The 26,829-nt window shown below is 41.1% G+C and overlaps 1 protein-coding gene across 7 annotated transcripts in view; it reads right to left on the bottom strand.

Annotated features, from left to right (window-relative positions):
• The window catches only part of SEMA6A (semaphorin 6A), a 212,168-nt gene extending 199,688 nt beyond the window's left edge, over positions 1 to 12,480 (bottom strand). For 3 of the 7 annotated variants that reach the window (XM_070742902.1, XM_070742906.1, XM_070742908.1), the window contains exon 1: positions 9,362 to 9,437. The gene's annotated coding sequence lies outside the window, so the exon portion shown is untranslated. Of the gene's footprint in view, positions 1 to 7,868; positions 7,933 to 9,361; positions 9,910 to 10,562; positions 11,217 to 12,429 lie in introns of those variants that run through there. The other 4 variants (XM_070742905.1, XM_070742901.1, XM_070742907.1 and 1 more) reach the window with 4 other exon arrangements.
• Between the last annotated feature and the right edge of the window lie 14,349 nt (positions 12,481 to 26,829).

The following is a 26,829-nucleotide window of genomic DNA, read 5'->3' as shown; positions in this document are numbered from 1 at the left end:
TTCTCCATAGCTAGTCTCTCCCATATAATTTTCGAGCAACAAAATCACCTCTATTACTGAAATTCAGTGAGAAAAAATGAACTCATAGGTGAGAGAAATCAGTAAATATAGTAACGTATCCCTCAAGTATTCATTCCCTTTGCTGTAAAAACTGGATGCCCACAACTATTTTGAACTACCTTGTACTATATGGTGGGTTATGGATGGTTCACACAGTGGTGGGCTCCTGCCAGTACGGCTAATTGAACGTAGCTCCACAGCTCTGGCGTGCAAGTATGGGATCAAGTGCAATTTTGCTTCCCGCACCTGTGCAGGTAGCAAAATCTCTCATGGGAACACATGTGCAAGCTTCCATGCCACGCTGCATTGATGCAGTATTTGCTGCAAAAGGGGCCCAAACCATATGCATTCTTATACTTTTCAGAGGTCCGATATTATTCCATGTACAGTCCTTGTTCTATTGATCACATGTAATATTCTAATTTTCTGAGATGGTGGGTTTGGGGGTTTTGCACGATATTCTAATTTTTTTAAGTTTCACCTATATAATACAGTTAATCAACACATCTTTCAAAATAAATAAAATTTTAGAAAAAGCATTTAAGCTAAATCAAAAATTCTTCATTGCTTTAAAAGGGGCAGGAATTACTACTGGTATTTTGGGATTACCTCTCCAAACTGATCTTCCTATATCTAAAAGGACAGTGTCAAGCCAAACTATAATTTAAGAATGACAGAGGAATTAGCATTCATTGCTTTAAAAGGGGCAGGAGTTACTACTGGTATTTTGGGATTACCTCTGATCTTCCTGATATCTAAAACAACTGATCTTCCTATATCTAAAGCAACAACGTCTTTCCTCTTTCTGGAGACCATGAAAGAAACCACTACCCCCTGAACTGAAAGGAAGCAGATCCTGAAGTAAATATCTGCTGGCTGTGCACATAACAAGGTCCATAGAGACTTATCCAGAAGTTGCCTCTTTTAATGCAATGCTGAATTATGTTAGAAGATGTGCTTTCAGAGCCACACAACTGCCAGAACTGCATATCTTGCAAGTCTTAGTATCTCTTCAGCCTTTCCCAAGGCACCCCAACACTATCAGAGGCACTGAAACTATGGCAACTGAATAAGAAAACAGCTTCCATGATTAATAGATGAAGAGGCCAAGGACAGTGTCAAGCCAAACTATAATTTAAGAATGACAGAGGAATTAGCATAGATTCCTGTCAAACTGGCATTAAACAGATGATTTTGATAGCTATCAATTAAAATTGGCTATATGATTCAATTATAACAAATTATGGTCTTCCTTATTTTTCCCTTCCTTAGAAGATGCCTCCTGTGCAAAATGTTTTGAAAGGCATAATCAGGACTCAAGCAGTGAAGAGATACAGTTTTGTGGAATATGACATTTGGAGGGAAAAACTGAGATTTCTGGTGTCAAGGTATAACCTTTCATCATTTTATTGCAAAAACAAAAACAATACTTTCCCTTACAGTAGTTGCAAAACAGTGTTTATTTTAACTGCTGGAAAGTTTTGTGTCATGCCCAACAGCAACGATGGATTATGCATAGAACAAATCCTGTTTTTAAAGGACATAATCAATATGATAATCACAATTTCATCCTATAAAATATTATATCCTTGACCCAGACTGGCTGAATCCCTGCAATAAAAATGCCAGGATTTTGTTTTTATCCTGTTTCCCTGAAGTATTTGATTTCCGCTAAAGACAGCCAAAACCAAAATCTATAGCATGCTTGTTCAAACTTTTGGTGTGCCTGGACGTATTCAGTGAAGAGGAATTGTCTTGGGCTGCATATAAAATATATAACATAGTTAATGTATATAAATCACATAGTAATGTTAAGTGTTATGTCCCTAGCAACAGTAGGGGGAGCTATTTGGAGGGAACAGCATTGCGTTTATGACCTTATGGGACCGCATTACTATCTGTCCAAAGCTGCCGGTTGGACATGCCTAATCTATTGGGTGATGGTTGCACATAGATAAAAACATAAACTTTTTAAAAGAATGCTGGATGAGTGCTCAGACTGAAATCCATATAGAAATAAAAACACTGCACATGTCTACATGGTATGACAGATTCCTTCCTACACAAGTTTTGCTTCGTAGCTACAGAACAGAATTGGGAAGACCAATGTATTCCATGTGAATTCCAAGTTACTGCACTGAAACCTTTTTATATAGGAATAGTTACTATTAAAAATACTCTTAAAAGGAAAGGTCAGTACTGAATTCAGTGAGTTACCATATGTCTCTTCTCTTGAGAACCAACAACTGTCAGATCTGTTTATGGCTGGCTTATCATTTTCCATTTCTTTTTCAGTCTGCACAAAGTTAGTTTTGCTTTTGTTTTAAATAGACCATGAATTGAGAGGTGGAGAAGGAGAAATTATGTTATTTGGTACACCAAACAAATACATACAGTGCGTGATAACATTCCATGTGAAATTGTTTCAAGATTTCAAGAAAATTAAATTGTTGTGCCATTTTGTAGCAAATTGATATGCTATGGGTCTGTCAAGCACAGTTCAAAAGTGCCTAAGATATTTTTGATTAAACTTTTGCTTGAGTTAAATTTAAAATACAAACTAACTATTTATTTCTTATTATTTTTACATGTACTTGCTAATACATAACACATAATGTATCTGTGTTCATAAATTTATCTATATGTGTTTCTGTATTTTCTTGCTTCCAGTTGTTTTTTAATTAGTAGCTTTTACTAATGCTCCATGCCAAGATTTCTACTGTACTGTAGATAGATTATATACACATACAAGCATGTAACTATTCTCCGAGAGTCTGAATATCTCAGGTATTATTTCCAGTTTTCCACAGCAAGTTTCAGAAGTCCAGGATAAAGTCAGATGGGATGACACTATCTGAGCTGTATCTGCCTCTGTTAAAATGTTTCCCAAATGCTTTTTCATTAAAAGATCATGTGAGGCAGCAACCACAGTATCTGGCATGGAGTTACTAGTAAAAAATTAGGCCAATGCTTTAATCTAGTGATAGATTGAAGCTTTGATAGATTGAAGCTGTTACATTTATAATGTTAGCCCAGAGGTAGGGTTTAAATAATTATTAAGCAAAAATATTTTGTAATTATTTGATATATAATTCAGTAGAGACATCTTGGTTCCTAAGGTGATAACTATACTATACATTATACTAAAACTCTAATAACTACACTATACTGATTCAATAACCCAATGCAAAATTACAGTCATCTGAAATGAATGAATTTTAAAAGTCAGCATTTTTTTAAAACTGAGGATTACACAAATCTGCCTCTGTTTTTTTCCATACTGGAATTATAGCAGTTTTAGAAGTCCACCAGAAAAACTGAGATATTAATTCATCATTTGAGACCAAATTCCTGATATTATAATTAAGATCTGCTGACCTTTCTTCACGCAATTTGACAAAGTTCTTGGATTTAAGCCAATTGACTATATAATTCAGATTAATGCAGTTATTTTACTGGATTACTCAATGAAGAATAAGATAATCAACCAATGATAAATTCAGTTACATAAACAGTATTACTGGCAATCAAACGATGTATTTATTCAAAGCCAATTTCTAAAGAAAGGAAATCAAACTTTTATCATATCAAATTTTCAGAATGACAAAAAAATGCATGGATGGCTTGTCTTCATTGTTGACACAAAGATGCACTAAAATCATATACTGTGACAGCACATTATCAAGCAAAAGAAGTTTCATACAGTTGAGGTTAATGCCAAAAGAAGTCCAAAATAGTGAGGTGAATACAGGTGAATAGCGAAACAATCAACAACCACAGCATCAAGCAGAAAGTTTATACTACCATAATGAATGCATGGTTGCTCTAAAAACTCATCAAATACATTTAAACTTGGAGATAATAACTTAATGGCAAATTACTTAGGGAAATGACTCAAACTGTTCATTTTTGCAGGGTGTCATATAGATTATAAATCACAGAACAGATAATTAGCAAGGATTTGTTGAGTTTAGGCTTCATGGGTAGAGGTGAAAAAAATAGCTAAAAACTAGCCAAATAAGTCTTGAAGAGAAAGTGTTGTAAGTCTAAGAACAGTGAAACAGGATTATAGGTTAGAATCCAGAAGGCTACAGGTTCTAGTGTTACAAATCTGATTCCTGTTGTTAATAATCATGTTGCAACCATAGGTTAAAGCAGCAGCTGCAAACCCACAGGCAGCTGTATCTTTGTCAGGTGAGTTGATCGCAGCATATCTCTTACCTATCTTTGCTTTGAAATGTAATTAGTTAATTACTGAAAGCATTTCACGACTCACCAATTAAAGACATTGCAGAAGAAAGACTAGCTTCCAACTTGTTCTACTGCAATAGAAAAAAATGTTGGGACAGGTGAGAATAATTGAGGAGGTGACCAAAGTCCTATTCTTTCTATTGTTAGTTTTTTCTCTCTCTTAGACATGGAGCTACATGTTAACCATACTTCAGGTAGGAAATAATAAGTCCTTGCTTTGACATATGCATGAAAGAGTTTGCAGTCTCAGTGAATAAAATATTCCATATTCTGAAGAGAATATCAATATTCTATAAATTAGATAACTTAGTTATATTAAAAATAACTTAGTTTTTATAAAGTATATAACAAGATAACAGTAACAACTATAAATACTCCAACACTAGAAGTTTTTAAGAAGATATTAGATAACCATTTGTCTGAAGTGGTGTAAGGCTTCCTGCCTAAGCAGGGGGTTGGACTAGAAGACCTGTAAGGTCCCTACCAACTCTGTTATTCTATTCTATTCCTGCCCTAAATCCTGAGTTCAGAGGATTCTGTTTTATTTCATACAGATGATCCCACTGATTTCAATGTAGCCGTTCTCCTGTTCATAAGATTGTTCAATCTCACATGTTTAAATCTTTGAAAGATTAAGCCCATCATTTATCTTAAAGATAATACATTTAAATAATAATAATAATTTCAAACGCATCTTCTCTTGTTTGTTTTCATATATAATTTGTCCCAGTAATTTAAATGTTACAATAATACATTCAAAATTCCAATATTATACCAAACTTAACTTTTCAGAATAGTAAGTACTTGTTTACGGAGTTTGTGTGTGTGGCATAACAGTGTATTTTTGTCAATAGGATGGATAGTGAGGTCAAATGAATTTCTTTTATATCCTCTATGGCAGGAAACCATGTGATTGCTTTCCTGTTGCATTTATGTAAGATTCTTCCTACCCTTGCTGAAGTAACATTTTTCTTCCTTCATTTCCCAAACAGGCAAATAACTTTAAAACTGCCCACTTCCTTTTAATGAACAGAGTTTCCTTTTGAATTTATCACAGGTCATTAGTTTTCTCTTTAAAAATAAATAAATAAATAAATAAATAAATAAATAAATAAATGGAAGTAGCCTTTAATTCCTGCTGCCTTTTATCCCTGCAGAATACGACAGGCATAACTTTAACTGTTCCAATGATATATCCTGTATGAAACATGGCATCTATTTATGTTAGTATTAAAACAGCTGGGAATTTTTGGTAGACCTGTTCTTTATTCCTCTCCTGCCAGTTATATCCCATTCAGGAACAGTGGATTAGAACATGAAGTACATCTCTTTAATCATTAGGGGGAAAAATAAACATTTTATTTTTTATGATGGAAAGCATGAACAACATATGTGGACATTAGGTTCTTTTTACACATGGTTCAGATCTTCTTTGATTTGTTGGATAAAACAATGGAACCAACTATCCTCTATTATATTTCCTTCCCCGCCCTTCATGTTTCAGTTTTTACTGGCAGGATGTTCTCCCCCCAAGAGCCTATATTAAGCTATTTTGGAAGAGATTTTCATAAATAGAAAACATTAAAGGATAATGATCTGAATGCTATTTCCTTAATCCTTACCCAGAAGACCCTGACTTTTGATTTTAAGCTTTCTTAGGAGCAATCAATGCTCCAATGAAAAATATTCTATATTTCTTTTACATAAGTATCACTTGAAAAGCATCCCTCATACATGTTTGTATGTCTGTGAGGCTATTTATATTTTTATGTATCCCATTCAGCTTACATACATCCATTCAGTTACCGGTAATTATTTAAAATATTGTAAAGATTTATTGATCCATATTTTCCTGGTTCATTGTCAGATTGTGACATCCAGCACGGTTTCGCTTGTACCAAAAGCTATAAACGATTTTAACATCACTGTATGAGTGCAAAGGCCACCGTGCTTTCACAATGACAAATAATAATACAAAAGGATAACAGTTGGAGAATGTTGGCAATTGTATTTAATTTTAAGTTAATATTTAACTTTGGTTCTGAAATACTTGCCTTTCTTACTTCAATTTAACAGAAGTTACATAGTTTTTGTGGTTAGTTTCAAGACATGTTTATAATTATCTAAAGGCCATTTTATTCTTACAAGGTTGTACATAATCAAATATTGGTCCTTGCTAACAATATTTAAACTGTTGGTTCATTTGGTATAGGTCTGGAGATTTTCAAATACACTTATAAATATTCACTCATTTTCTCCAGCAAAAAAAGATGGACTGATTTATAAAACCATGAGTACATCTGAAAAACAATAATGTCAAACCCACAACTTAATTACTTAGTCCTACAGATTTTCACTTTTTTTTAATGAAACTTTTTCAAAACAATATTCTCTGCAAAACAATGAACACTACAAACATATTTTCCTTCTGATAATATCCAAATGCATTTCTTAGATCTGAAATCCATGGCCCTCACTGTGTTTGGGTTACATGAGCACAGGAAGGGAAATTGTTTTCCCACTCTGTTCGTCCCCCAAGGGGACCTCTTCCCTAGCAGACCCCATCCATCCAAATACCCAAGTTCTTTTCCATTTCTCCAACAGGCAGGGAAAACAATTCATGGGAGATGAAACTTCTCACTTTCACTAATGTAAAATCACAGCAGAGTCATTTAATACCTCTCAATTAAAAACTGTCCATATTGACCCAACACACAAACACAACCTAAATTCTTCCCAACAGCACCATCTTCTGCCCTCCGAATCAATTTCGTCTCCTGCTGGCTTAAGATAGTTGTTGGTATGATGGACAGATTTCTTTGAAAGAATCTTAGGTAGCTTGAGGGGGGAAAAGTGAGGGCAGTTAGAATTGCACTTTCTTTCAGTGCATTGGCAACTTGCTTCCATTAAACCTGTCTTCCTTTAGACTTTTGGTGCAGCACAATCCTTTATTAAGGAAGGGGGAAGGTGTGTGTGTGTGTGTGTGACGAAATCACAATTCTTCTCCCCAATTTCTTAGTATATTTTGTTCTCTTGTGGGATTCAACAGAGAAGAAACCTATGAGGTTCACTGATGCACAGGAAAGCTTTTTGTTGTGTTTTGTTTTTGTTCTGGGTTTCCTGTTCACCGGTGATCAGTGAGGGGGGGGGTGGTTGGCCAATCGTTCCAGGGGTCATGGAAAGTCACTCTGCATATGCTTAAAGACACACCCTTTATTATTATTATTCCAAATGATGTTCCAAAAATCAATCCACTGACTGAGTTTCTTGTATCCCTGATAAACTTCTCTTTATGTTAAACCAATCTTAAAGCGAAATGCAAGGTGCATTTATACATATATTCACTCACACACACACACACACACACACACACACACAGGGACCCCTCCCTCTCTCCCTTTGCCTTTAGATCAGCCAGCCCTGTCCACTGAATATTCACACAAACCAAACAAGGACATTCCTTTCCCAGAGGCCCACTTTGTAATTGTTGTTTTCTCCCCCATCTCCCCCTTTAGTTCTTTCTCACAACTGTCCTCCCCCCCCCAGCCCCATTTTACCTGAGCACCGAATCTCTCGTCTGTGCTCCTCGTTTCCATTCTTTGTCCAATGGAAGGATCTCTCCTAATGGCCCCCCACTTCCAGCCACACCTCCTTCACACTGTTCGCTTCTCACCCGCCCTCTTCCTCCTAAGTTACCCTTCCCACAACCACTCGGAGGGCTCCTGTGGCCGCCGAGCCGTCCGGATAACTCTTCTGCTTCCAGACCCGGAGAGCTGCGAAGTCCTCCCCTATGGGACTTCGTGGTGGTGGCGGGGGGAAACGAGGGGGGAGGGGACGGCAGCGGCGGTGTGGAGATACGAACGAAACGCGAGCCCCGCCTCACATCCAGTCTCCACTTCCCAAGGCAGGAAGTCAGCCAACATGTGGCCCAATAACCCAATTAACTCTCCCTTCAGCGGAGTTCGCGGAGCGTCTGCTTGTGTGACAACAGGAGCCCAGCCGGGCGACCCCACTTTTGCCTCAGCAACAGAGGCCGAAGGAAGGAAGTGGGTGGCAGCAAGTGTCTTACAACCGCGGTAGAGCTGACAGGCGCTGGAGTTACTTAGCCGTTCCCTTCCCTGACGCATGCACTTAAGACCCCACTTCCGTCCCCCTTCGCCGCAGATTAGCCCCTTAAGGGTCTTCCGAGAGGAGTAGAGTGACAGCCCCTCGCGCGCACGCCCACACCCGCTCCTTTGAGGAGGATAGAGGAGCTCCGAGCTTGCGCCAACCCCAAGCTCCTGCTTCGCAAACAAAGCCAGGGGCGGGCGACGGCGGTAGCGCCAGTCGACACCAGGACCCCCAGAGACCCGGGTGGTCACTAAACAGAGCGCCCAAAGAAGGCGGAGAGGCGTTGGCTGAGGGGAGAAGAGTTGTATAGTTCCCCGCCTTGAGGGAAAAGCAAGGCAACCTGCCCCGCAGCCGCCTTCTCCACATTGTCTCGGAAACAAAGACTCCACGCCCAGCTAAGCCCCCCAAGGAAACCTCGTGTCAAGGGATGGGCAGCGCCGGGCAGAAAGGCGGCGGCGGCGCTTCCCACCGGGAGCGCATTGTGCGCGCTTGCCGCCGCTTCGGGCGGAGCAGCCGCCCCCTTCGCGGCGCCCGGGCGGCCAGCGGAGCAAAATGACCTCGTCAACCTGCAAATAAAGGGGGGGGGGGGAAAGAGGGCCTTCGGCGAGAGGGGGGAAGGGAGAAAGATCCCCGAGCAATACCGCTGCGCCGGCGTTGAGGGAAAAAGAAGAGGGTGGCAACCGTTCTCTTCCTCCATCCCGCCGGCAACACAATCTTTTTTTTTTTTAAGGCAGCCCGGCACGAGGGCCGGTGGGACAAGTGGCGGCCTCGACCTGCAAGCCTCGCCTTTCTGGATAAGCCGCCGCCGCTTGCTCCCCATTCTTGCTGCAGCCTTGCAGGACTTCGCAAAGATCCTCGCCGCGCAAAAAAGAAAAAGAAAACGCCTTCCCCCGACTCCCAAACAATGACCCGCGTGGATGCAGACAGAGAGTTCACGTACCTCGTCGGTGCATGTATGTGGAAGCCTTTTGAGAAAGACTAGCTGATGGAGCGTCCCATTTAGTAATCCAGTGAAGGGGCTCGCTCGGCGAAACTCGACCCACTCTCGCCTTTGCAATCCTTTGTCATTATTACGCGGGGTGGGGGAGCTTCTTGGGGAAACGAAGAGCGGGGGAAGAGAAGCTTTTAGGACCCGAACTAGTTTGGGGAAGGCGCTGCGTTCATCTTTACTGGAGAGGGGGAGGGGGGGAGGGTAGGTGCGGGGAGAAGATGGGGGCTCTTCGATTACTCCTCGTCCAAATGCCACTCCAAGTAAGTCCCCGTCCTCCCGTCGCTTTAATCTGCCCTTCCCCAAAAGTGATCCAGGCAGGCGAGATCGCTTGGTGGAAACTCCTCCAAGGGAAGTAGCCTCGCTCGTGCGCCGGCAGGAAAGTGCGCTTTTCCCAAGCTCTCCTGGTCATTGAAATGTGTTTGGGGATGACTTCGGAGCAGCGCTCTCTCTCTCTCTCCCGATCTCCTCTGCCCTGCCTCTTCTCCCAGCCAGACTCCGTCCCAACACTTTCTGTCACTGGAAAGCAGCTTGGCTGTGGAGGTGGAGTCAAATCCCGGGCTGGATTCCGTGGAAACGGACCGGCCCAATAATTATTTCCACCTCCTTTACACCCACTTTCTGCGAATGAATGAGTGTACGCTGCCGATTGGGCGACAAGAGTGGGTTCGTTGTGGTGCGTGGGTGGGAGGTATGTGTGAGCTGTGGGCACTGTCAAGTCTTTTTCCAGAATTAGTTTCGCCCTTCCTCCCCATCACCCGCCGCGCAGACGAAACAGAAGCGAAAGGGGGATCGAATTTGCTACCTTTCTATCCCCACGCTCTCGGAATTAAGTTTGTTTCACTGAAAATTTAAAAGCTCTGGGTTTTTACAGAACGGTTTTATTTTAAATCAAATTAAACATTTGTTTAAAAAAAAGAGTTTGAATGAAAAAATAAAAAAGGGAGAAAAACGTTTCCAAACAAGCGTACTGAAGATTGAAGAAATCACCCGAAAGAACAAAAGCGCAAGAGGCACGTGTAGAACTTAAGCAATGACAATCGCGCCCTGGTTATTTAATAGGTGACTAGCGCCTCTGCAATTTTATATACTTTTAAGCATCCCACGCATGCACATGAACTGGCATTTCCTTGCCTGGCCATAGATCACTTACCCGTACGGGAGGGCAAGACTTCACGATATAAGGATCGCCTCTGGGATTGGAACACTTTTGCTGACCATTTCGCATCCAGCCCGACCAAGAGCTTTTGAGTTCAGAAGCATCCCTGGGACATCGGTGCGTGCGTGTGCGCGCGCACGGCCGAAATGCGTACAAGATAAATAAAATGCACAGCCATTGTTCTTCTTCTAAAAAAAAAAAAATTCTATTGACGAGGAAGAAGCACGGCTTGTTCCAAAATAATCTTAGAAACTCGGTCCATAGCCGTTAAAAATTAACTTTCTTTCCTTATCTGGCCGTGCCGTAGCGACTCAACTTCTTGACTGTATCAAACTTTTAGCGGCTCAACGCGATAACAAAAGAGGAAAAGGGGGAAAAAAGAGAGAGAGTAACTCAATTGGGTCTGCGAAGGAGTTTGTCGAGGGAAAGGCCGTCGGGAAAAAATAATCTTCCCCGTCCTGATGTAATAAAACGGAGGGAGAGGAGGTTGAACCCTGTTTCTTGCCCAGCGAAGGATGGACGAAAGACGACAAAACTCGAACTGAAGTCGCTGGAAAAAAACAAACAAACTCGAGATGCGGTCAAGGAAGGCCAACGCTTTCCGTCGCAACCTCTTCACGTCCGGCTACACGCTCGCAACTCCAAACTATCAAGAGATCGTCAACGCGCCTCGCCACGCTCGTATATTTTCATCCTACGTAACTACGGCAGTCGGACCGCCGAGGGAGAGAAATAGTAATGTTAGCCTCTTGCAATTCGCCGCTTTTGCCAGAAGGGGACGCTACGCCAGTGATGCTTTTTTTATTAATAACCGAGCCGCCAAAAGTTTGGCGCTTTACAACGAATGGTCCAAACTCTTGACCGAAGCGCGAATGCGAAAACGTGCTGCTCCGCTTTCCCTCCCACCCGCCTCTAAGGAACAGGATGGGCTCATCACGTAACGCGGAGCCGATGTGCCGGAGCGAGACCATCGTTTTGGCTTCACTGCTCGGCCTCAGCCGACGCTCCTGGCGATGCTGACCGGCGCGGGGTAAGCATTACCCTCGTGTTGGTCGACGTGCCAGCCCTACCGGCTATAACGCAGACAGTTGGGCGGTGCGTGGAGAATGCTAATCAAATGCGTCCCGGAATGGCCATCGCGTCGCAATCTTTTCGTGGGAATCTGACATATCTGTCTGGAGGACCTTCCCGCGCTTTTCTCTCCCCCCCCCGCCCCCACATCCCTCCCCCACCGTAGATACCAACTCGCAGTCTAAAAGCTACTGGCTGGGTTAATCCGTGTTTTGCCTCAGAGCCAATAAATCCAAGGAACAGCAGCAGCAGCAGTAGTAGTAATAAATTAATCTCTTCAGCATCCAGCCCCTCCCGCCAAGGAAACAGACTGGCTGCCGCTTATCTATCCTTCGGAAAGTGGCATCGACTGCGCCCCTAGAGGCCAAGGAGGCTCAACGCAAGAGGAAAGATCCCACCTTGTTCCGCTTCCTATTCTTGTTTTTCCAACCTGCCCCCTCACTCCGCGGCTTATTTACATGTTAATTGTGTCTGAGGAAACTTATTTAATTGCCAGAATGGAGCAGAGGAAACGGATTGCTTCACGAGCGGAGCCAAATTAATTCTGGGTTTTAGCTCCCTTCTTCCCTCAGAGCAGTGTTTCCCAACCTTGGCAACTTGAAGATATCTGGACTTCAACTCCCAGAATTCCCCAGCCAGCATTTCTCTCCTTTTTAATTTTTTCATTCAAACTCTTTTTTTAACAGATGTTTGCTTTCTACGGCTGCATTTGCATGTCAGACGCCTTGACTTTTTTTCTCAAAGTTAGACGGGTCTCCTTTGCCCCTCCTTGTTCTAATCTGAACCTCACCTTTCTGTCATGGTTCGCAGAGGCATCCGGTTGAACTGAAGAACCTGTCAAGTTTTAACATAGGGATCCATCGGTCGATTCCAAAAACAACTCTTGAAATTCACGTTTGAAATAAAAAATATATAAAAAAAATAGAAAACCATTAAGATGCAACAGTATGCAGTTATGACTATCAAACTCTAATCATGCCTTAAAGCATATGGTTAGTGTTTACAAGTGGTGACGCAAACGTGAGAAATGGCTTGGTGCAGGGGTAGGCAAAATTGGCTCTTCTATGACATGTGGACTTCAACCCCCACAATTCCTGAGCTCAGGAATTCTGGGAGTTGAAGTCCACAAGTCATAGAAGAGCCAACTTTGCCTACCCCTGGTTTGGTGGAAGACTCTGAATTCTGATCCTTGAATGACTTTTGATTGGTCGTTTTCTCTCAGTCCAATCCACCTCATAGAGTTATTGTGAGGAAAATAGGAAGAGTATTAAGTATGTTTGCTGCCTTGAGTTATTTATGAAAATAAAAGGATAAAAAAACCTTTAAAAAGTTTGAGCAGTTTCAAGACCTATAAATACTACAAGGCAGTGCTTTGTTGGTTTCTTTATTTCTTCCAAGAGTGTCTAGTGATATCTATGATTTGTTCACTCTGGTAGTGGCTCTAAAACCTATTACTACCGGCTCACGCATGCACAGAAGCATCCCAGGTGGGTGGGTGGAAACAGAACTGGGATGAACCGGGAACAACTCACTGCTGGTTCACTCCATGCAATACATTCAACCTTTCTGTCTGGGGCTGACTTGTGTGCAAGTGCCGCCAGCAGCAAACCCTGTGGATACCAAAATGATATTTTCATAAATGACCAGGAACTGGAAAGTTGTTTAGATGGCTCCTTTATTGAGTCTGGATATGTTCATTCTCTCTCTGTTTGTGGGTTGTAATTTTTTTTAACTGTTTTCTTTATTTCAATACAGTGATCCCCCGAGTTTCGCGATCCCGATCATTGCGAATCGCTATATCGCGATTTTTCCACCCGATGACGTCACTCCCTTCCTTTCTCATCTTTCTTTCTCTCTCTCTTTCTCTATCTTGCTTCTTCCTCTCTCACACTCTCTTCCTCCCTCTCTCATCTCTTTCTTTCCTTCTCTCTCTTTCTCTATCTCTCCCCCTCTTGCTCTCGAGCGGCAAGCGAGCAGCCGGGCGAGCGGGTGACGGGCAAGCAGCAAGCGGCAAGCGAGCAGGCAGGCGGGCGAACAGGCAAGCGGCAAGCGAGCAAGTGGGCGGGCGAACGGGCAAGCGGCAAGCGAGCAGCCGGGCGAGCGGGTGACGGGCAAGCAGCAAGCGGCAAGCGAGCAGGCGGGCGGGCGAACAGGCAAGCGGCAAGCGAGCAGGCGGGCGGGCGAACGGGCAAGCGGCAAGCGAGCAGGCGGGCGGGCGAACGGGCAAGCGGCAAGCGAGCAGGCGGGCGGGCGAATCGGCAAGCGGCAAGCGGCAAGCGAGCAGGCGGGCGGGCGAACGGGCAAGCGGCAAGCGGCAAGCGAGCAGCCGGGCAAGCGGGTGACAGGCAAGCGGCAAGCGATCTTGGGGTTTCCCCTTTGCCTGGGCGGCGGGAATACCGGGGAAGGTTCCTTCGGCTGCCCAACAGCTGATCTGCTCCGCAGCGCGGCAGCAGCGAGGAGCCGAAGATGGGGTTTCCCCGTTGCCTGGGCAACGGGGAAACCCCATCTTTGGCTCCTCGCTGCTGCCACGCTGCAGAGCAGATCAGCTGTTGGGCGGCCGAAGGAACCTTCCCCGGTATTCCCCGCCACCCACACACAAACTCCACCATCTGCGCATGTGGAAAAAGGGGCGCGCATGCGCAGATGGTGTTTTTACTTCCGCACCACTACATACCGAATTATCGATTATTGCGAGGGGTCTTGGAACGGAACCCTCGCGATAATCACTGTATTGCTTTTTATATTTTTAATATTTGTTTTGCTTTAAATATAAACATTTTAATTGATTGCTATATACTACCCAGAGTAACTTCCTTTGAGATGGGTGGCTATGTAAATTTGATTAATTGGATTAAATAAAATCCTCACAATGACATCATCATGCCAGTAGCACTTAGCCTTCACAGTGTTTTACACTATAAATCTAAATGAGTTATACAATCAGCATATTGCCCACAACAGTTTGGGCCCTCATTTTACCCACCTTGGAAGACTGAGTCAACCTTGAGCTTAGTGACTTGAAGTGCCAAATTGCAGGCAGCTGGCAGGCAGCAGTAGCCTGTAATACTACACTCTAACCACTGTGCCACCACAGCCCAATGATATCAATTCACACTTCCACATGAGTCATTCCTTAAAGAGGATGATGTCATTAGGTATGGGTGGTCATTGTCCATCTCACCTTCCATGGATGACCATAGCCATCACTCTTTTATTTCTGACCTACTTTGTCATTTCTAAGGTTAAGCCTGTTATCTGACTCATCCCCATCACACTGAGCAAGATCACTAACTGAAATTTGACACTGACAAATAATCAGGCTTCAAACAGAGAAACAAATCCAATAAACAGATTCCAATAACCACTTTTGAAATTAAAGTTCTAAATTTAAAATTTTAAAAATAGAAAAATGTTCATGCGTAGCAGCATGCAGTTATGGCCACCCAACTCTAATCAGGTGTTAAAGTTAAACATGCTTAATCTTAGAAAGGTTTGGAGGAAAAATTATGCATTCATATTAACCAGATGCAGTAGTTCACATGGTGTAAAAAAACCACCACCTTTCACAATTTTATCTTCAATGTCATCCTGTAAAACAGGTTAGTCAAAAAGGGAGACAGTTATCCGGAGAAAGATCTGATGTCAAGACTGCATGCAAATTTGGAAACTGTGTATTTATTGCTGTATATGCAGATTTTTTTTGTCTTACAATTGTTGTAGATGATGTATCATATTCTTATTAATAAAGGAGTAGAATAATATGCAATATGACGTATACTGTAATATCAACCAGTAAAATAATTCTGGTGCTTGTGAATCCAGGCTAACCAATATCAAAATCAGTGGTAATGTAAATAAGTCAGTAGATAATTCTATTAAATTTAAAGAGAGCAAACCAATGTGGATTAATTCATCGGAACTGTGTGAAAAAGTTACTTGGAAGTCCCCTGCACACACAAGAACAGCACAGAATTCTTCCCTTCTAGACTTTTTGTGCAAAGCAGAAACTTTTTACATATTATTTATGTTCTGCTGATTAGATGGACACCCTTACTGACCTCTTAGGAATTGGGAGAGGTCAACAGTGGATAGCTTAAGGGTAAAATTTTGCGGGTTAGGTGATGATACTACAGAGTCAGGTAGTGAGTTCCATGCATCAACTACTTGGTTACTAAAGTCGTATTTCCTGCAGTCGATTATAGAGCGGTTTACTTAAAGTATCTATTGTGAGATCGTGTGTTGTTGTCATAGAGAACAAATAAGCAATCGTGAAACAATATTAATATAAATCATAAAGATACAAGCAACAAAAGTCATGAAGATGAGTGATAAGAACAATGAGAAGATTAATAGTAATACTAATGCAGCCTTAGTGACAGTTATTTGTTTAGCAGAGTGATAGCATTCGGGGAAACACTGTTGTCTAGTTGTCTTGGTGTGCAGTGCTCTATAGCGTCGTTTTGAGGGAAGGAGTTGAAACAGTTTGTGTCCAGGATGTGAGGGGTCTGTAAATATTTTCACGGCCCATTTTTCGATTCATGCAGTATACAGGTCCTCAATGGAAGGCAGGTTGGCCGCCATTGTTTTTTCTGCAATTCTGATTATCCTCTGAAGTCTGTGTCTGTCTTGTTTGGTTGCAGAACCAAACCAGACAGTTATAGAGGTGCAGATGAAGTGCAAACTCAATAATTCCTCTCTGGAACTTTTATCAGCAGCTCCTTGGGCAGGTCCTTTTGGTTCCTATGATCTAGGGCTTTTGGCAGGCTTGGCATGGTGAGTCAATTAACTTTAAACAGTTCAGCTACTGCTCCATAAAAAAATACAAAAAACCCCAGAGAGAACAGATTTGCTGAATTTCCCCTGAAGCTGATTTTCAGGGGGGTAGTTCCCCTTTGGCAGTAGTCCACAATCCTTCCTAACTCGTGAGTTTTCTTCTCAGATCCTGAGACAAGCACTGTGGCATCTTTCTGCCTTCCCTCTGCTGCTTTCTAGCAACCCAGAGGGGTGGTTTTCTATATTGCTACCCAGGGCCACTTTTAATTTTTTTCCCCCAGTGAAAAAAAAAACAAGTAGAGGGAATGCCACTTTTTGAGCCCCATACAGCCAGGCAAAATCAAGGAAGCAACAACTATACCAAATTTAGAAAAGTATCTTTACATCAGTACAGTCTAGATACAGGAATTTCCAACCTTCATTTATAGTGAGTTAATTAAGACAGAATCTAGCTAACCACCATTTTTACGCATCATCTATTGGCCACTTAGAGAGAATAGTAGTAGTCAATTTGGGAGCGTGCGAAGAATTTCAAGCAGCAAAAATGCCTCTGGTGCCATTTTCCTGCTTCTCCAGTCACAGTTTGTGCGCTGTCGTCTTTAAAAAGAGGGAAGGGAATAGAAATGCCATTTTGAGTTTCAAAGCCATCCACTCTACCTGGAGAATTAAAGAAATCAGTTTTGGCATGAAAAGTGAGTTGAGCACAAGATATAGCCAGCTTGCCAGATCCTGAGCTCTTTAAGTGGGTAGAGGGAGAAGTCAATCACTCTGCCTATATTCTAAAACTAAATCATGTCTGTTGAGTGCAGATACTGAAGAAACTGGAGGCTGGCAGTGAAATTTCAGCCTTTTATTGGTTATAGTCAATGAAGGGCTGCCCTTCTTATCTCCTACTGGAGCTTCCTTGGAGGCCATCGTCATGAGATTTGGCTTCTGTGCATACGATGATGCACGCGAGAGTGAGATTTTGGCTATTTTCAAAGATATTTTTGCTTCTGTGCATGCACAGAAGCAAAAAAAATCAGCGGAAATGGCAGAAATCTTGCTCTCATGCATGTCCTTGCATGAGATTTGGCTTGCTGTGCATGCACAGAAGCCAAATATTTTGCAGGGACACATTGGGGCACACAGCTGTGCATGCATTCTGGATTTTGCTACCAAAGCTGCTGCCCACCACTGGCAGAGGTTTAAATGGGGAGCCCTTTTGGGAAGGAGCCAATCAGAATTTCTCTGCTCCACTTCCTTGTCGGACTAGAGTGAAAACCTCCCAGTTTCTCAGGACATAACATCATCTACTAATGACAGACTCATAAGGCTCATTCTCTATGTATATTCTAGATTCCTCTTATAGCCAAAAGAGAAGTATCCAGGCACACAAGAAAGAAATTAGCTGTTGGGGAAGTTGAGTTTTGCAGAACAATCTGAATGAAGAAGAGAAAAGAGCAGAGCAAGAAAAAGAGATCATCTTAATTAGCTGTTAACCAGAAAAACTACTGGACTAAATTTTATTTTTCTTGAAAAACAGCATGCTAAATTGAGATTCCCAGTGAAAGCATTCTAACGCTGCAATATTTTGTTGTCAGTTCTCCATTGTATTTATAGTATATGTACCAATCTATTTAAAATTATAAAACCACACACATCCCAATCCACGTTCCCTCATTTTCCATTTCCTATTCATGATTTGATAACTAGTTAGGTTTTTCAAATTCTGGTTGCTGATTCAGATTCACGCACATATACATGTACTGCTACATGTATAACATGCATGAGGAGTTGTGGATCTATAAACTTTGTATTGAGTAATTGTGCCAACTAATGCATCCTAATATGGACCATATATTGTTTTTCTTGGTCTGGGTTTGCTTCTCCAATTGCAGACAATAACCAATCTATCTGCTGATTCAAATCATGTATTTCACTTGCGTTAATTAAACCTCTGTACACGTGCCTGTTTTACTAAGTAAAATTAATATTGATCCTTACAGTATAGTACCACTGATTTCATCAGGATCACGGAAATAGACAAACCAAACTTGCAGTGGTCATGCAAAGGATACATGCTGTGATACATGCTGTGAGAAGATAAGAAAAGCTAGATGTAATTTTATCCCAGGGCTTGAAGGCCTACCCCTTTTATTTGTTGTATGTCAACATCACTGTTCTGTCGAGCTCTCTGGTAGAATCCTCCCGAAAATTCACAGGTACAAATTTCAGACACACACACGTTTGAAAATTCAAAACAATGTTCTTTATACCGAAAATTCAAATAAACTAAGCACTCTTTTTGTATAGCAAAGAGCACTTGTCTCCAAACAAACTGGTAATTTGTATAAGTCCCTTATCAGTTCTGAGATACTTAGCTTGCAGCTGTGAGGCAATTCACAGTCCTTCTTCTTTCACAAAGTGAAACACACTTTGCTCTGGTTTAGTTTCAAAGCGGGGAAAAATCAGCACACAAAGGTCGAAGTCAGCAAGGTAGGCACGAAACACAATGATCAGATAATCCTCCACAATGGCCAAACCCACAGGTTGCTATTTATAGCAGCCTCACTAATTACCACAGCCCCACCCAACCACAGGTGGCCTCATTTTCTTTGATAATAATCTCTCAGTTGTTGCTGCCTATGCATCGCTCTCCGCATGTGTGGCTGTATCATTAATTCTTGTTCTGAATCCAAGGAGGAGCTGGAGAATTGATCTCCTTCTGAGCAGTCTGTCACACTCTCCTCCTCCCTGTCACTCATGTCTTCTTGATCAGAGGAGCCTTCATCAGCAGATTCCACCGGGAGCAAAACAGGCCTGCGGCATGTGCATGTCTCCCCCACATCAACAGTCCTTGGGGCAGGAGCTGGGCCAGAGCTAACTACAACAATCACATGCAGGGTTCAAAGGTAGTTCTTTGGTCCATAATGGCCATATGGTCATGATGGTTGTAAAACTTGATCAACTTTGATTTCAATTTTTTTTAAAAAACAAATGTTGCAAATACAGGTAGTTCTCAAGTTACGATGACAACTGAATCCCTCATTTCTGTTGGTAAGTGAAACATTTATTAAGTGAATTTTATGAGCTTTTTTGCCACAATTGTTGCATGAACTACTGCAGTTGTTAAGTTAGTAACCTGTTTGCTAAGGGAATCTGGTTTCCCCACTGACTTTGCTTGTAAGAAGGTTGCAAAAGGTGATCACATGTCTCCAAAACAACCCTCATAAATATGAATTACCATATTTTTCAGACTATAAGACACACCAGAGTATAAGACACACCATGTTTTCCAAGAGGCAAACAGAAAAAAAAGGTTTTGCCCTCTCCTGCCTCCAGGAGCACTCTGCAGATTTCCCAAACTCTCTGCATGCATCATTTTTGCAAAAACATGGTGTGCAGATGCTTTGGGAGGCCTGTAGAGTGCTCCTGGAGGGGTGGGGAGAGCAAAATATATGATGTTTGGGAAGCAAAAAAGTAACATTTTTTTTGCAAAAATGGACCCATTTTTCACAAAAATGAGATGCACATAGCTTTTGGAGGCCTGATGAGTGCTCCTGGGAGCTAGGATGGGCAAAATCGCCTGCATTTAAACATCCCACCCCCCTCTCGTGTTTTTGCTCTTTCCAGCCCCAGGAGCACTCCATAAGCATCCCAAATCCTCTGCAAACCCCATTTTTGTGAAAAATGAGCCTCTTTTTGGCCAAATGGGATGTGTAAGGCGGAGTTTGGGGAGTCCAAAAATGGCTGTATTCGGTATATAAGATGCACCATTATTTCCACCCTCTTTTTAGTGGGAGAAAAGTGCATCCTATACTCCAAAAAATACAATACTTGCCAAGTGTCCAAATTTTAATTACATGATCATGAGGATGGTGCAAGTGTCCAACAGTCCAAAGTCACTTTTTTCAGTGCTCTTGTAATTTTGAATGGTCATTAAATGAACTGTTGTATGTCAAGGATGACCTGTACCACTTGCAAAATGGCTGCTATAATCATTAAGTGAACAAATGTGGGTTTGGATTTGCTGATAACTGGAAGTAATTGCTGGTTTTAGGCAAAACTATTGCGAAATGCGGCCATGTGACCATAGAATGCTACAAACAGCCCATAAATGTAAGTCCAAATTTCAGTCACATGACTAAAATGGGAGAGTGACTGTTGGAATTTTGGAACTTTGCATCCACCTCGTAAGTAGCTCAAAGATAGTTTCATAATAACTTCAAACAGTTGCAAAGCAATCAGTTTTAAATCAAGGACTACTTGTACATTGCACTGATGTGGTAACCACCCTGCCTTTTTTGGCACACAGACCTCAACTTGGGGCAATGACACAAAGATAATAATTTTTGAGACTGCATCTTTCCTATTTCTAATGTTTGGAAAATTTATTCCTGTTCTTTTTAAGGTACATCATATCCAGAAGAACACCTATTTTTCTTCTTAATTTTTCTATGAACCGTTCTAGAGCTGGTGGCTTAATGTAATATATATATATTATAATTACTATCTCTTAATTAAAATCATGGTAACAAGATATAATTTATCTATTTGTTTATTTTATTGGATTTGTATGCCGCCCCTCTCCGTAGACTTGGGGCGGCTAACAACAGTAATAAAGACAGCATATAACAATCCAATATTAAAACAGTTAAAAACCCTTATTATAAAACAAAACACACATACAGACATACCATGCATTAAATTGTAAAGGCCTAGGAGGAAAGAATATCTCAGTTCCCCCATGCCTGGCGGCAGAGGTGGGTTTTAAGAAACTTATGAAAGGCAAGGAGGGTCGGGGCAATTCTAATCTCTAGGGGGAGTTGGTTCCAGAGGGCCGGGGCCACCACAGAGAAGGCTCTTCCCGTGGGCCCACTAAGCGACATTGTTTAGTTGACGGGACCCGGAGAAGACCCACTCTGTGGGACCTAACTGGTCGCTGGGATTCGTGCAGCAGAAGGCGGTCCCTGTATGCTGAAATATTGCATTTTGAAGTAAAAAACCTGAGCAAAATTTGAACAAAAGAGCAATGTCTGAAAAGATAATTTCTGTGCTCTCAGCATGAGGCTCTGCCCACCTGCCTGAATGCCACCATTTGGTTTCTTTTACACTCTGCTCGTGCACAGAAGGCTTTGCACAGAGAGTGGCATCTGAATGGGTGGGTGAAGCCTCGTTCTCTCTTCATGATCAGCTCTCCTACAACCGACAGGCATTGTGAACTTGGAGCATTTTACCCCATTATGATTTCCCCCATATCAACTACCCATAGCCTGATCATCTCTTTTTTTCTGTTATAGCCCTATAGCTCTGTCTTCATCTCATCCCAATCCATAGGTAAGACAAATTTAAGTTAACTTTTGTTTACAGGAATTAAAGTTCCATTTCTCCCTTATTCTGAAATGCCTCAAAGTACAAGTAATCCTCGACTTATGACCCAAAATATCTGTTAACTTAGTGAACTTAGTGAGTCTATTTGCCCTATTTTACAACCTTTCTTGCCACCACTGTTAAGTCAAACACTGCAGTTGATAAGTTAGTAACCAGTTGTTAAGTAAATCTGGCTTCTCCATTTACTTTGCTTGTCAGAAGGTGATCACATGACCTTGGGACATAGCAACAATTTTAAATAGGAACCAGTTGCCATGCATCTCAATTGTGATCACATGATCATGGAGATGCTGCAAAGATCAATAACTCTGAAAAATGGTCATAAGACACATTTTTCATTGCTGTTGTAATTTTAAATGGTCAACTTGCAGAAAATGGGAATAAAGACAAAAAAAGTAAGGTAGAGAAAGAGCAATAGATACCTGTATAGTTTTTCAACAGCTCAAGATGTTAACAAGGTAACAGGGGAAAAGCTTTATTGTGTGCAGACTCTAATATCTTGCATACATTAGAATCTGCTTACCTGGAAGTAAGATTTGCTGAACAAAGTTGAACTTATGTCTGAGTAAGGAAACATAGGCTTTATTACCCAGTAGGAATTTGAAAGTAAAGCTTTGATGGAAGCTATTTTGCCAGAGGATGCCTGAATCAGTCGTCCTGGTAGGGGTGAAACAATCCCCTGGGAGAAAAAAAACACCTCAATTTAGAACAACACATGGGGACTTCTTAATAATTTTTAACGGGGTTAGAAAACAACTTCTGAAATCCTGGGAAGCAGCTCAGCTATAATCTGAATTCATGTGGGACAAAAAGAAGACCATCTCCCTTCTATTTTGCTTGCACTAATATGCCAACGTTTCTAAACAGTGCCCTCAGTGTACCACTGATCCATGAATAGCTCCTCAGCTCTGTGTTATCCTTTGTATTCAACAATCATTCTACTGTACTTTGTGAAATCCTTTCATTTATTCCCTTTGGCTCTATTCACTTTTGATATGAAATTATCATTAGACAAATTCAAAATTATACTGGAAAAGAATAAGGCAATATAAATTCAAGAACCACAGAGAAAGGGAGGGAAGCCTTTAGATTTATTTAGAAAGGATGCTTCATTTTATTAAACTCCTCCAATGAATAATATGGGCACAGAATCATCCCACATCTCAAGCAGCATTCAGTTCTCAGCTGACTTGGTTTTACAATGACATGCTCAACTCATTTCATCATGGAAGGTACCTATTTTCCAGTGGATTCACTCACAGGGCAATTGCCTTAAGATGATTTATACTTTCAAATCCAGAGAAGTGTACAGATTGAAAACATTCAGGCAATTTACTCTGTGGCTACAAGAAGCATGGCATTAAAATTAAAATAATTACATGGTGCTTGTATGTCTGCTTTTTGCTTTTAGATAATGAAAGGACTGTTATAATATGGAGTTGCTTTGATTTCCCAATCTAAGACACGCATACATTTATTTGCTTCCAACTATGCTAGATTGTGAGGAAATGCTTTCTTCCTGGATCAAGCAAATGTTTTCTTCTCAAGATATTTTAAACACAATATGTATGCAAAGTGACTTTTCAAACCAAAAGAAGGGAACTGAAAATTCCTATATTGTTTACATTGCTCTTGATTGAAAACTCGAAACAGAATTTGCTTAAAAGGACAATTGCTGAGGGTGGATGTATTTTGTTAGCAAGATTATAATCAAAAGTTGAAAAAACCTCATGCAATGGCATAACAAATAGTTTTACATTGTATTTTTCTTTGCATCCAATAGCTTAGAACAGAGCTGTCAAATTTGTGGCCCGCAGAATGGATGTGTCACGTGATGGCCACACCCATGCCTGGTTTAGCAAAGGGGGGGAAAGTCCTGATACATCACATGATGACACCATGACAAAGCAAGTTTGACACCCCTGACTTAGTGGAATGAATATTGCATGTATCTTATCTGTGAGTTTTGAAAACATCTTCATTGGAATAATATCTATTCCAGTAATAGCTTGTCATCTACCACATGGATAATCACCATCACATTGAGAGTTTCTTTTTGATCTTGACAGGTTCTTTGGAAGCTACAAAGATTTAGAGTATGTTGTTTAAAGAGTTATAAGAAGGATGATTAATTTACTAAGAGATTAATTTTGATTGTATATGTGTACAGTATATATAAAATTAATACAATGGGTCCAAATATTAATGGTCCTTATTAGTTATGGCTAGACAGTATCAAACTATGCCGCACAAACTTTCAATGGGAATTCTGAAGATTTATGAAATTTCAGATACTCTACCAAACAATATAATCTTTAGATCAAGCTGTTATTAGATGTTATTTTTATATCCAAATTGGATACAACTGGGGTGCAAAAAATACTAGATGGGAGCCATGAATCACTGTCACAAAAGAAGCCACTGTTCAATTAGACAGGCCAGTTATCTGATTCTCTTAAAGGCAGCTTCATTATTCAAACAAACAACCTCTGTGAACATACTTGTTATAAATTAATTGGGTCTCAAAGTTCAGGAAGTATTTTTAAAGGAAGGGTATCACTTAGTGATAGAACATGCAGCTTGAACATGACTAGTTTTCAGACTTAAATTTAGACATTCCCAGAAACAATTGGAAAAAGTCTTATCCAAATACCTTTGAATAGCTTTTGCCTGTAAAAGTAAATGGTGGAATGGATTGTTTTGGAAGAAGGCAATTGACAGAACTAAAATTGGTAACTTGCCCATAGAGCAGAAATGACTAATTATAGTGCCGAGACGTCCAAGTCATGTTTCCTTCTCTTTGGAAGAGTTAATGATTCTTTACCTTAGGTAATCTTCCTTGTAATGAAATGCAGAATCTTTTCAGTCTAATCTCATATTTATGAGCCTATTCCAAAAGTGGAGAGTTCAAAGATAAAATGAGCATAACCAAAAATGTGAGATTTATTTGGATTAAGAAGACAGAAGGCACTTCAAGTGCATTTATCAGCCAATGAAATTATTCAAACAAATTTTAAAATTCACGCAGATGCAAAGCAACTGTAATTCTAAATTGGAAGTCTATACCCTTGCTTAACAAAACACAGATGTAACACAAATGATCAAAGGAAAAGAAAAAGCATCCAAAAGCACCAGTAGTGGGTTGCTACCAGAGCACTGGGCAACTGTATACCAGTAGTGGCCACCCGATTGTGCAATTTGCACGTGATCACTCTGGTGCCAGTCCTTTGGTGCTGCCACCTTTTTTTCTTAGATTTTGGCCTTTTTAAAAACTTCCTGTGCATGTGAAGAAGCAAAATCTCATGAGGGGATGCTTGCACACACAAGATTTTGGCTTTTTTTTTTTTTGCTTCCATACATGTGCGGAAGTTAAAAAAACCACCAAAATCTCATGTATGCATGAGATTGCCTGCATCCCTTTGTGGGATTTTGGTGCATTTCGGTGCTCCAGTGCCCATCTTTTTTTCTTTTTGAATTTTTCATCTTTTTTGCTTCCTGCGCATGCATGGAAGCAAAATCACTTTGGGGACGCACGCATGCACATACACATAGCACGCATATCCAGGCCAAAATCTTCAGGCTGTGCACGCAGTGCACCAGAATCTGCTCCTGAAAAGCACCCATTAACATAGTAAAGATCAATAAAAGCCAAAGTTCTTTGCACCTACTTTCTGAACAGATTGTAGCCAGTAGTGAAACAGAGATACAATTGTCTAAACTGGTGTTTCAAATTTGGCAACTTTAAGATGTAGGGACTTCAATTCTAATGCTGGCTGAGAAATCCTGTAAGTGGAATTCCACACATCTTAAAGTTGCCAAGTTCGAAAAATACTGCATTAAACAAAGATTCGATGACTTCACAGCTAAATTCCAAAGAAAACCAAGGAGTCGACATCAGCTTTAATAAAGAAGGAAGACCACCAAAGCTGAAGGAGGATTTAGACATGGTAAAACATATTGTTTCACATTCCAGACCTTTTAGACATGGTTTAGTTGAGAACTGTGGATATTATTGGGCACAAAAGAAGTAAAAATATGTTGCATTTACTCTATGGATGACTTTGGAAAAATAAAGGAGAATTTGATTCTTTATTAAAGGCCACAAAACAATCCAGCAATCATTTGAACGGGGGTCTGCTAATTTTTTAAACAGGGAGAAAATCCATGGTCCTTCAGAGTGTTGGGGGACTGGACTGGCTGGGTGGGCATGGCTAGGTCATGTGACTAGGGCATGGTCATGGTCAATTTAACAATCTATTAAACAATGCAGATGAATGAAACTTTAATTTGTTTTGCTCCTGGAGTGTTTTATTTCTTTTTGTTTGCATGTTGCTCTTTTGGTTGATTTTTCTTTTTACTAATTGTTTTTTCAGTTGTTTAGGAGTCTAGTGGTCCACTTCAGAAAACTCAGTTTTGCAATTCTACTCAGCCCCAAGGAGCTTGAGAAATCTCCCCCCCTCTCTCCTCTCTCTCTCTCTCTGTCTCTCTCTTTCTCTGTCTCTCTTTCTCTTTCCATTTCTCCCTCTTTCTCTTATTCCTCTTTCTCTTTCCCTCTCCCTCTGTCTATGCCTCTCTATCTTTTTTCTGGAGGCAGGGGAGATGAAAAACAGGCAATTCTCCCCCATTTTTTGGTCTCCTGCGGCATCTGTGTACCCCATTTGCATCTCCCCTGCCTTCAGCAGCATTCTGCAGGCCAAAAACATGCAAAAATGGCCTAGGCTTTGGCCAAAAATGGGCCGTTTTGCCCATTTTTTGGCCTTCTGAGGTCTCTGTGCAACCCATTTTTCATCTCTCCCACCTCCAGAATATCACTGCAGGCCAAAATTATTGGCCTTACCTTTCAGTTCCACCCTGTGGGACTCATCAAGGTAAGTCCTGTGCTCAGCATGCGGTAATGGGCCATAGTTTGAGGACCCATGCATTAGAATGTTATTTGGTATCAACAAGTATGCAACCATAGCCATAAAGGTAGACAACATTCTTAAAGGGAATGAAATACATCTTAACCATAAAGACAGTAGCTCCAGAAGAAGTTTGGGAATTT

The sequence above is a fragment of the Erythrolamprus reginae genome, chromosome 2 (assembly GCF_031021105.1).
Source record: "Erythrolamprus reginae isolate rEryReg1 chromosome 2, rEryReg1.hap1, whole genome shotgun sequence".
Classification (NCBI taxonomy): Eukaryota; Metazoa; Chordata; class Lepidosauria; order Squamata; family Dipsadidae; genus Erythrolamprus; species Erythrolamprus reginae.
The sequence above is the reverse complement of the archived record's forward strand: the minus strand, read 5'-3'. Positions and strand labels throughout refer to the sequence as shown.